This window comes from Phalangium opilio, unplaced genomic scaffold (assembly GCF_054372755.1).
Source record: "Phalangium opilio isolate 3A_F unplaced genomic scaffold, DU_Popi_V2 ptg000070l_1, whole genome shotgun sequence".
Classification (NCBI taxonomy): domain Eukaryota; kingdom Metazoa; phylum Arthropoda; class Arachnida; order Opiliones; family Phalangiidae; genus Phalangium; species Phalangium opilio.
This window is the reverse complement of record NW_028324182.1, coordinates 8071960-8083995: the sequence shown is the minus strand read 5'-3', so window position 1 is coordinate 8083995 and position 12036 is coordinate 8071960. Positions and strand designations below refer to the sequence as shown.

General features: G+C 32.5%; 2 long non-coding RNA genes across 3 annotated transcripts; one reads left to right on the top strand and one right to left on the bottom strand.

The window, feature by feature from the left end:
• Window positions 1-8834: 8834 nt before the first annotated feature.
• LOC149661403 (uncharacterized) lies at window positions 8835-10861 on the bottom strand. The gene is made up of 3 exons (XR_016368867.1): window positions 10728-10861; window positions 10584-10651; window positions 8835-9059 (listed from the first exon to the last, which is right to left on the bottom strand). It is a non-coding gene; the product is annotated as an uncharacterized LOC149661403 (long non-coding RNA).
• Window positions 10465-11189, top strand: LOC149661402 (uncharacterized). 2 transcript variants are annotated; one of them, XR_016368869.1, is made up of 3 exons: window positions 10465-10665; window positions 10759-10981; window positions 11056-11189. It is a non-coding gene; the product is annotated as an uncharacterized LOC149661402 (long non-coding RNA). The 2 variants fall into 2 exon arrangements; XR_016368868.1 differs by lacking the exon at window positions 11056-11189 and having other exon boundaries at window positions 10759-11033.
• The last annotated feature ends 847 nt before the right edge of the window (window positions 11190-12036 follow it).

Here is a 12036-nt window from a genome sequence, read left to right as displayed (position 1 = left end):
GTTGAAGGCATCACTCACCAATCGAAACTCCACTGTTCTTAGAGCAAAGAATTGTGAGTTTCATCCTTAGCTATACTAGGCCTACACATCCTTTCGGAATAAGTAAGGATTATTCAAACGAATATGATTTATACTGATATAAATAAAAATACTTCTCGTCATGCTCTTCATCACACATTGGGTTCTATGCTCTTTAATGTGTGTTTATGCTGTTTTATTGTGTTTTATGCTGTTTAATGTGTATTTATGCTGCTTTATTGTGTTTTTATGCTGTTTAATGTGTGTTTTATGCCGTTTTGTTGTGTTTTTAAGCTGTTTTATTGTGTAGTTTATGTGTGTATTATTGTACTTTTTTTAGAGTTTTATTGTAGTTTTTGTGCGTTTTATTGCAGTTTTTTGTTTGTTCCATTGTAGTTTTTGTGTGGGCACCTTTAACTTGTGATATTTGTTATTGAGTTTCAGTTTAAAATTAAATTGCTAATTAAAGCATTCCAAGTATTAATACTAGTGTTTATGACGATAATGAGTTAATAATGAACTTTTCTAATTTCAAAGAAAAATACAAGCATCTGCCGCATTATGCGCCTATTCACGTCTTCTTCCCAGTGCCAAGCAGAGGGGACGGGCTCGACGCCATTCAGTGATAAAGGAGGGCTTCTCATATCACACGACGCCAGCAAGTTTCAACGACGTTTACTTTTTGTTTTTATATCTATATACTTTTGTTTATACTTCATAAATGTACTATAGAATAAATAAATTGTTCGTCGATTTTATGAATCTCATTTTTTGTTCCTTTTCTTGTTAATTAAGTTACAGCAGGCATATATAGGATTTTAAAATGCATTAATTAGATTAAAAAGGATTGGGAATATGGGTTAATTATAGGTTCCCGGTAATCACTTTAGCACTGTTAAAGGCAGCGCGACGAGGGGCTATTCACTAATGAAAATTTTCTTTTATTGGTTATTTTTATTCACGCTTTTAAAAAGGATAGGGATTCATTGGTGATTTAAAATGGATGGGGATTAATGGTTGGGTCTGGATTACGAGTAATCATCGAGGGGCTACTCACTGAAAACTCGTTAGCGATTTTAAACGGGATTGGGATTGTGGGTAACTTAGGGGCTACGGATTGTTATTATTTTACTAGTTATGAACGGATTATTAAGAATTCACACATTTGCAGCTAGGGGAGATGCAAACGTAGTTACGTATTTACTGACATCTAAAACATGATAAATTTCTGTTAGACATTCGTGTAAGCAATAGGTAGTTCATAAATTGCCACAAGGGGCGCTGTGTACGTAGTTACGTATTTACTGACATCTAAAACATGATAAATTTCTGTTAGACATTCGTGTAAGCAATAGGTAGTTCATAAATTGCCACAAGGGGCGCTGTGTACGTAGTTACGTATTTACTGACATCCAAAACATGATAAAATTCTGCCAGACATTCGTGCAAGCAATGGATAGTTCATAAATTGCCGCTAGGGGCGCTGTATACGTAGTTACGTATTTACTGACATCTAAAACATGATAAAATTCTGCCAGACATTCGTGCAGGCAATGGATAGTTCATAAATTGCCGCTAGGGGCGCTGTATACGTAGTTACGAATTTACTGACATCTAAAACATGAATAAATTTGCCGCTAGGGGCGCTGTATACGTAGTTACGTATTTGCTGACATCTCATACATGAAGAAATTTTGCCGCTAGGGGCGGTGTCTATAATATCATATAGGCCTAACGGTGTGTTCTCTTATTTGAATTAGCGCCCACGTCACACTTCGAAAGGCCCCCAACGACGGAATTTACTATAAAACTCGGACGCCACTTGTCCAGTTTTCTTTCCTCTCTGCGCCGGCGACCAGTCAACATCGTTCCTCGATCAGCTCCTCGTAATCCTGACTTTCGAAGGCAGTATTGGATGGAAAGCCACGTTTTACGCCGATGTTGGGACGTGACTCTAAGCTCTCCGCCATTGAATGTCCATTAGAACGTTGAAATCAACGCGAAAGGTTAAGCCTAGTACGGTATGTGTGAAAGTCTTTCAGTAATCCAAAGCCATCCAGCTAGCATTTTATTATTTTATTTAATCCTAGAGTTTAAATTATTTAGGTAGAGTTAATTGTTAGTTAATTATGTTTATTTATTGAAAATTAACTACATTATGAAAAAATTTCCAAACACGAGGTCAGTTAGACAAGGCTTAATTTAGAACATCTTAAATCAAGTACTTGAGCTCATATAAGGGGAGATTAAATTCCTTATCTATTTTAAATAATAAACGTCGACTGTTTGCAAATTAGGTCTCATTTAAAGGCGCGAAACTATATTATCTAAAATGAGTAACGTATGGTTCAACGGGGCCAGATTAGGTTGCACTAGGCTAGGCTAAAAGTATTACAAATATTTATCCGGGCCTGGCACTAATCTCTAAGTTTTTACTTTATGCCATCGTTTTAATTTAAATTAACGAGGGTATTTTAGAATTATTACGCGTAAATTATAGATTTGAGAATCTAAAATTTCATTCGTGGCAGTATTTAATTATTTTAGATAATGAACTACGGTCTATTTAATAAATTAAATGGTTTAAATTAATTAGGGTTAACTGTTAATAATTTATCATTAATTATCGACATTAAGTCAATTTAATAATTATAGAATGAGCCACGAACGCGAAGTTTAGGCATGAGATTTTTAAAATATATTTACGGGAATATTTTACGTAGTTCTTTTCGTAAATTATTTTAATCTATGGTATTGTTTCCGTGAGTTGTTATTTTGTTGGGACCTTGAATAGCCGTTTAATTCTGATATGGAAAGTACTTAAATGTAAATTGCTTAATATTTAGTGCAATTCTAACATTATATTTATGGGAATATGTTACTTGGTTTTTTTCTTAAATTATTATTTTGCAAGGACCTTAAAATAGCCCTTTCATTCTGATTTGGCTTAATATTTAGTGTGATTTTTAAATTTTGTTTTTGGGAATATTTTAAAAGTTTTTCTTCAATAATATACGGAAACAAAACCACAGATTAAAATTATTTTTTTGTTAGGATCCCTCTAATTCTTATTAATATTTGTTATTAATATATTTTCATTTTTAGACGCGATGACGTTCTTGGATATTCTGTTGCTGGTCATTCGGGGAAGTTTCCTAGCAGATGATTTCAACCTTTGTTAGAGACGCTCATTCCAGATGACATCTTCCTTGGATTGGCGATACAAGATGTTTTCAACCTGTGGTGGCCTTGCAATCATTCTCTACAAAGATGCGATGAACATCACCGAATCTAGAAAATTCAAATTTTTATTAGAATTATTTTTGCAACTACTTAATTTCTTTTTACACGTTCAAACTTCAATTTACGGGACACTTTATATTATTTTTCTTTGAAAATTTTTGTAAACACCTTATTTTTTTACTGTTTGTTCAATAAATTACGCCTTAAACCACTTTTTTGTTTTCTTAAAAATTATTTGATTAAGAGGGAAGGTTTGAATTTTTTAGCTCTAAACAGATAGCCTATTTTTTGGGACCCTCTTTTAAGCTTCTTTTTGCTTATATCTAAAAATAAAACGATCAAATTGTTTTAAGAGAAAAATCCGCCTAAAACAAGCTTAAATTGTTTTTAAAAAGTAAAAAGCCTAAAAAAGGGTCCAAAAATACTACCCTAAGTCCAGACCCTAAAAAATTCAAGCCATCCCCAATATCGAAACTTTTTAAAGAAAACAAAGAACGTGAGGCAAGGCAAAAAATTTTTATTGAGAAAAAACAAATGAGGTTTTTACAAAAATTTTAAACAAAAAAATATTTAAAGCGTTCCATAAATTAAAATTTGACCGCGTAAAATTAAATGAGGCAGGCTAGTTACCGATTAAATTTAAGAATAAAGTTAAGTTAATTAGCGGTAAAACTTCACGGTCCAATCAGTTTTAAGGCCTCGTGTTTCGCAAATCCAAGAAAGACGTCATCTGGAATGAGGGTCCTTAACATCGGATGAACTTCCAAGTCTACTTGAAAACGTCTCTGAATGACCAGCAATAGTTTACCCAAGAAAATCATTCGCGTCTAAAAATTAAAATAAATTAATTTCTAATATTAAGGCAATGCCTAATTTTAAAATAAGTGCTACTTTAAGCCTAACAAAATAATAATTAACCGAAATAATCCCATATATTTAAATAATTAGCGAAATACTGGCGATATATTGCTAAGAAAACTTTTTTTAATAATCTAAGTTAAATTTCTTAAGCCTTGTTCAAATGTCTCAACCTCGTGGTCGTGGTTTATTTAATTTTAATTCAAAATTATTATTTATTAGACTGAATTTACGTAAATAATAATTTTAATTCAAAATTATTATTTAATAGACTGAATTTACGTAAATAATAATAATTAACTGCCTGTTTGATTAAAACCACTTAATTTATTAAAACAATAAGCTATTTAAAAAGACTTACATTTGCAGCGCATTAACAAGTTTGTTCATTCCAACATGGCCTTGCTGAATCGATTCCAAAAGAACATTCATTGGCGGAAAAGATCTCTAGATTCATTCCTCGACGGCGAAAAGAAAAATGGCTGATCGTCGGCGAAAGGCCTGATTTCCAAGAGCTGAGCAGGAAACGATCTTGAGTCCACGATGCCAATGAAAGAAAGAAATTTCGGCCGGTTACTCCAGAACAAAGGTCTCTCCCGCAAGATTTACACCCTCAAGACGTTAAAAGCAGACGACACTATTTGGAGTAATACCGTTTTTCCGTTGGCCAATTCCATGGAGTAGTTTTCTTGGAGCGAGAAGGAAACTTTCTTTAAAATTCCATAAAATTTGGTTTCTCCTACAATATTGCTCCATACCTTCCATTGTCCTTTCCCATGAAGTAATTTTTATGGAGCGAAAATTATAGTTTCCCTAAAATTCCATAAAATTTGGTGTCTCCTGCAATATTTCTCCATACCTTTCATTGTCCTTTTCCAAGAAGTAATTTCCTTGGTGCGAAAATTACTCCATGGAATTGGCCAACGGAAAAACGGTATTACTCCAAATAGTGTCGTCTGCTTTTAACGTCTTGAGGGTGTAAATCTTGCGGGAGAGACCTTTGTTCTGGAGTAACCGGCCGAAATTTCTTTCTTTCATTGGCATCGTGGACTCAAGATCGTTTCCTGCTCAGCTCTTGGAAATCAGGCCTTTCGCCGACGATCAGCCATTTTTCTTTTCGCCGTCGAGGAATGAATCTAGAGATCTTTTCCGCCATTGAATGTTCTTTTGGAATCGATTCAGCAAGGCCATGTTGGAATGAACAAACTTGTTAATGCGCTGCAAATGTAAGTCTTTTTAAATAGCATATTGTTTTAATAAATTAAGTGGTTTTAATCAAAACAGGCAGTTAATTATTATTATTTACGTAAATTCAGTCTATTAAATAATAATTTTGAATTAAAATTATTATTTACGTAAATTCAGTCTATTAAATAATAATTTTGAATTAAAATTAAATAAACCACGACCACGAGGTTGAGACATTTGAACAAGGCTTAAGAAATTTAACTTAGATTATTAAAAAAAGTTTTCTTAGCAATATATCGCCAGTATTTCGCTAATTATTTAAATATATGGGATTATTTCGGTTAATTATTATTTTGTTAGGCTTAAAGTAGCACTTATTTTAAAATTAGGCATTGCCTTAATATTAGAAATTAATTTATTTTAATTTTTAGACGCGAATGATTTTCTTGGATAAACTATTGCTGGTCATTCAGAGACGTTTTCAAGTAGACTTGGAAGTTCATCCGATGTTAAGGACCCTCATTCCAGATGACGTCTTTCTTGGATTTGCGAAACACGAGGCCTTAAAACTGATTGGACCGTGAAGTTTTACCGCTAATTAACTTAACTTTATTCTTAAATTTAATCGGTAACTAGCCTGCCTCATTTAATTTTACGCGGTCAAATTTTAATTTATGGAACGCTTTAAATATTTTTTTGTTTAAAATTTTTGTAAAAACCTCATTTGTTTTTTTCTCAATAAAAATTTTTTGCCTTGCCTCACGTTCTTTGTTTTCTTTAAAAAGTTTCGATATTGGGGATGGCTTGAATTTTTTAGGGTCTGGACTTAGGGTAGTATTTTTGGACCCTTTTTTAGGCTTTTTTTTACTTTTTAAAAACAATTTAAGCTTGTTTTAGGCGGATTTTTCTCTTAAAACAATTTGATCGTTTTATTTTTAGATATAAGCAAAAAGAAGCTTAAAAGAGGATCCCAAAAATAGGCTATCTGTTTAGAGCTAAAAAATTCAAACCTTCCCTCTTAATCAAATAATTTTTAAGAAAACAAAAAAAGTGGTTTAAGGCGTAATTTATTGAACAAAAAGTAAAAAAATAAGGTGTTTACAAAAATTTTCAAAGAAAAATAATATAAAGTGTCCCGTAAATTGAAGTTTGAACGTGTAAAAAGAAATTAAGTAGTTGCAAAAATAATTCTAATAAAAATTTGAATTTTCTAGATTCGGTGATGTTCATCGCATCTTTGTAGAGAATGATTGCAAGGCCACCACAGGTTGAAAACATCTTGTATCGCCAATCCAAGGAAGATGTCATCTGGAATGAGCGTCTCTAACAAAGGTTGAAATCATCTGCTAGGAAACTTCCCCGAATGACCAGCAACAGAATATCCAAGAACGTCATCGCGTCTAAAAATGAAAATATATTAATAACAAATATTAATAAGAATTAGAGGGATCCTAACAAAAAAATAATTTTAATCTGTGGTTTTGTTTCCGTATATTATTGAAGAAAAACTTTTAAAATATTCCCAAAAACAAAATTTAAAAATCACACTAAATATTAAGCCAAATCAGAATGAAAGGGCTATTTTAAGGTCCTTGCAAAATGATAATTTAAGAAAAAAACCAAGTAACATATTCCCATAAATATAATGTTAGAATTGCACTAAATATTAAGCAATTTACATTTAAGTACTTTCCATATCAGAATTAAACGGCTATTCAAGGTCCCAACAAAATAACAACTCACGGAAACAATACCATAGATTAAAATAATTTACGAAAAGAACTACGTAAAATATTCCCGTAAATATATTTTAAAAATCTCATGCCTAAACTTCGCGTTCGTGGCTCATTCTATAATTATTAAATTGACTTAATGTCGATAATTAATGATAAATTATTAACAGTTAACCCTAATTAATTTAAACCATTTAATTTATTAAATAGACCGTAGTTCATTATCTAAAATAATTAAATACTGCCACGAATGAAATTTTAGATTCTCAAATCTATAATTTACGCGTAATAATTCTAAAATACCCTCGTTAATTTAAATTAAAACGATGGCATAAAGTAAAAACTTAGAGATTAGTGCCAGGCCCGGATAAATATTTGTAATACTTTTAGCCTAGCCTAGTGCAACCTAATCTGGCCCCGTTGAACCATACGTTACTCATTTTAGATAATATAGTTTCGCGCCTTTAAATGAGACCTAATTTGCAAACAGTCGACGTTTATTATTTAAAATAGATAAGGAATTTAATCTCCCCTTATATGAGCTCAAGTACTTGATTTAAGATGTTCTAAATTAAGCCTTGTCTAACTGACCTCGTGTTTGGAAATTTTTTCATAATGTAGTTAATTTTCAATAAATAAACATAATTAACTAACAATTAACTCTACCTAAATAATTTAAACTCTAGGATTAAATAAAATAATAAAATGCTAGCTGGATGGCTTTGGATTACTGAAAGACTTTCACACATACCGTACTAGGCTTAACCTTTCGCGTTGATTTCAACATTCTAATGGACATTCAATGGCGGAGAGCTTAGAGTCACGTCCCAACATCGGCGTAAAACGTGGCTTTCCATCCAATACTGCCTTCGAAAGTCAGGATTACGAGGAGCTGATCGAGGAACGATGTTGACTGGTCGCCGGCGCAGAGAGGAAAGAAAACTGGACAAGTGGCGTCCGAGTTTTATAGTAAATTCCGTCGTTGGGGGCCTTTCGAAGTGTGACGTGGGCGCTAATTCAAATAAGAGAACACACCGTTAGGCCTATATGATATTATAGACACCGCCCCTAGCGGCAAAATTTCTTCATGTATGAGATGTCAGCAAATACGTAACTACGTATACAGCGCCCCTAGCGGCAAATTTATTCATGTTTTAGATGTCAGTAAATACGTAACTACGTATACAGCGCCCCTAGCGGCAATTTATGAACTATCCATTGCTTGCACGAATGTCTAGCAGAATTTTATCATGTTTTAGATGTCAGTAAATACGTAACTACGTACACAGCGCCCCTAGCGGCAATTTATGAACTATCCATTGCTTACACGAATGTCTGGCAGAATTTTATCATGTTTTAGATGTCAGTAAATACGTAACTACGTTTGCAGCTCCCCTAGCTGCAAATGTGTGAATTCTTAATAATCCGTTCATAACTAGTAAAATAATAACAATCCGTAGCCTCTAAGTTACCCACAATCCCAATCCCGTTTAAAATCGCTAACGAGTTTTCAGTGAGTAGCCCCTCGATGATTACTCGTAATCCAGACCCAACCATTAATCCCCATCCATTTTAAATCACCAATGAATCCCTATCCTTTTTAAAAGCGTGAATAAAAATAACCAATAAAAGAAAATTTTCATTAGTGAATAGCCCCTCGTCGCGCTGCCTTTAACAGTGCTAAAGTGATTACCGGGAACCTATAATTAACCCATATTCCCAATCCTTTTTAATCTAATTAATGCATTTTAAAATCCTATATATGCCTGTAACTTAATTGAATAGAGAATGAGATTCATTAAATCGACGAACAATTTATTTATTCTATAGTACATTTATGAAGTATAAACAAAAGTATATAGATATAAAAACAAAAAGTAAACGTCGTTGAAACTTGCTGGCGTCGTGTGATATGAGAAGCCCTCCTTTATCACTGAATGGCGTCGATCCCGTCCCCTCTGCTTGGCACTGGGAAGAAGACGTGAATAGGTGCATAATGCGGCAGATGCTTGTATTTTTCTTTGAAATTAGAAAATTTCATTTTTAACTCATTATCGACATAAATACTAGTATTAATACTTGAAATGCTTTAATTAGCACAGAAACTACAATAAAACACAAAAACCACAATAAAACGCTCAGAAACTACAATAAAACACACAAAAACCACAATAAAACGCTCAGAAACTACAATAAAACACTCAAAAACCACAATAAAACGCACAGAAACTACAATAAAACACAGAAACTACAATAAAACGCAAAAAACTACAATAAAACGCACAGAAACTACAATAAAACACAAAAACTGCAATAAAACACACAAAAAGTATAATAACACACAAAAACTACAATAAAACACACAAAAACTACAATAAATCGTACAGAAACTATAATGAAACGCAAAAAAAAAACTTCAATAAAACACATAAAAACTACGATAAAACACACAAAAACTACAATAAAACACACAGAAACTACAATAAAACACAAAATCTACAATAAAACGCACAGAAAATACAATTAAACACAGAAACTGCAATAAAACACAAAAACTACAATAAAACGCACAGAAACTACAATAAATCACACAGAAACTATAATGAAACGCAAAAACATTTCAATAAAACACAAAATCTACTATAAAACGCACAGAAAATGCAATTAAACACAGAAACTGCAATAAAACACACAAAAACTACAATAAAACGCACAGAAACTATAATGAAACGCACAAAAACTACAATAAAACACACGAAAACTACAATAAAACACACGAAAACTACAATAAAACACAAAAACTACAATAAAACACACAAAAACTACAATAAAACACAGAAACTACAATAAAACACACAGAAACTACAATAAAACACAAAAACTACAATAAAACAACATAAACACTCATTTAAAAGCATAAACACAATAAAACAGCTTAAAAACACGACAAAACTGCATAAAACACACATCAAACAGCATAAAAACACAAAAAACAGCATAAAAACACAATAAAACAGCATAAAGACACATTAAACAGCCTAAAACACAATAAAACAGCGCAAAAAAACACAATAAAACAGCATAAAAACACAATAAAACAGCATAAAACACAATGAAACAGCACAAAACACAATGAAACAGTACAAAACACATTAAACAGCATAAAAACACAATAAAACAGCATAAAACACAATAAAACAGCATAGAACAACATAAACCACTATAAAACAATTAACAAACAAATAGAACAATAAGGTAACAAATTAAACAATAAACGAACAAATAAGAGAATAATTGAACCCAAAAATCAGATAGATAAAAATAAATTATATTAAATTGGACAAGAAAAATCTACATTCTTCATTAGAACCCTATAATCTACTTTTGAAAAGAGCTTAAGGTTATATCCAGCCTTGGCGATACCTTTTAGTATCCCGTCACGTGATTACTGTCACGCGCTTATTTCAAAATCAAGTTAAGGCTACTTTTTAAGAATGGCTTCAGCTTTTTTTCAAAACTAGATTAATTTGTTCGGAGTTAAACCTTTGGGAAACCAAATTATCTTCGGATAGTTTGTATTGTTCCAGTTTACCAGATGAAAAAATAGAGGACTGGGTGAAAACGGGTAAGTTCAAAGTTCAACTATAACAATATTACGTTTTTATAAAGTAACCAAGGCCTACTTACGAAAATCGTCTGGCGTCAATGATATTGATAGATTTCATCGTTACTACGATCACGTCAACGCTAGATTTCGTAAAATGGGAGATATCTACCACCCTTGGGATGAATACGCCAATTTTATTGAAAATTTAAGAAAAGAGATAATCAAAAAAGCATCTTTCTATATCCAATCGTGCGAATTAGAGTATACTTTTAAGTCCAAGTCTTTTCGATACCGAAAATAGTAAACGTTCAATCCATAGGAAAAGTTTAAGTTTGTATGTATGAAGAAAGATGAGAATAAAAATTTACAAGGATATTTTTGAAAAATTGTGTACGTTTTTTCTTGAAGAGTGTTTTATGTCGCCAATGGCCAATCTGTTGAACGTGTAAACACTTCTTTCGTATAAGTCTTGGTAACGAGCAAAGGACTAAATAGTCCGGGAGCAAGGATTTTAGAGTTAAATAAACAATGTTACGTTTGTGATATTGAATACGATAATGCTCACAAGCAGCTCTCAGATGATCACTGTACCTGCGAAGATATGTGAATCTTGGAGATGAAAGCTTTGCATCGACTTAGGCAAGCACGCGTTCACCTATGAACTCAAAAAAATATACATAAATATTGACTATTTTTTTAAAACACTTGCTCACGGACTATAGCTGTGATGAAAATAAAACGATGAGAAAAGAAGATACGGAGTAAACATCTATGTTGCCATTTTGTTTGACTTCCACTTTAGCAACTTTAAGAAAAGTTTTTTATATTTATCCATCCCAAAAATGAGAGCGAAAATGGTCCAGGGATTCTGTTCGGTAGAATCTCTCATGGCAACGTCTAGCACCGCTACTGTTGGTCACGCTTGATAAAAGTTTCAATGACCTACGTTCCACCCAAGGGCTATCTCTATTCCTCGGCAAAATCTTATACGCGAGTTTTCTTTCTGAAAAAAGGACAGTTTGAGTTTTAAGCGTACAGTACCAACATTCTTATTCTTTATGCACTTGGTAAAGATTACATTTTTGTATTAGTACTTGAAACAAAAATATAGTCTCTTATTTCATTCTCATAAAAATAAAGTACCTGTATTGACTATAAAAAATTCGAAACTCAAACTAGGCCTAGGTATTTTGTTATTTTCGGTTTTTACATTTAAATTAAGAAACCTGAAACCTAACTTCTTTTCCACGAATGGATAATGTCTAAGATATTTGAACCTAACGGGGATGAGTTTCGATTCCCCAGTTTATTTAAGACGGATTATTGAGAAAACGTGCCTTTTACGCAGCGACATCTGCGTCTGATCCAGGAAAATTATTTGATATAGCT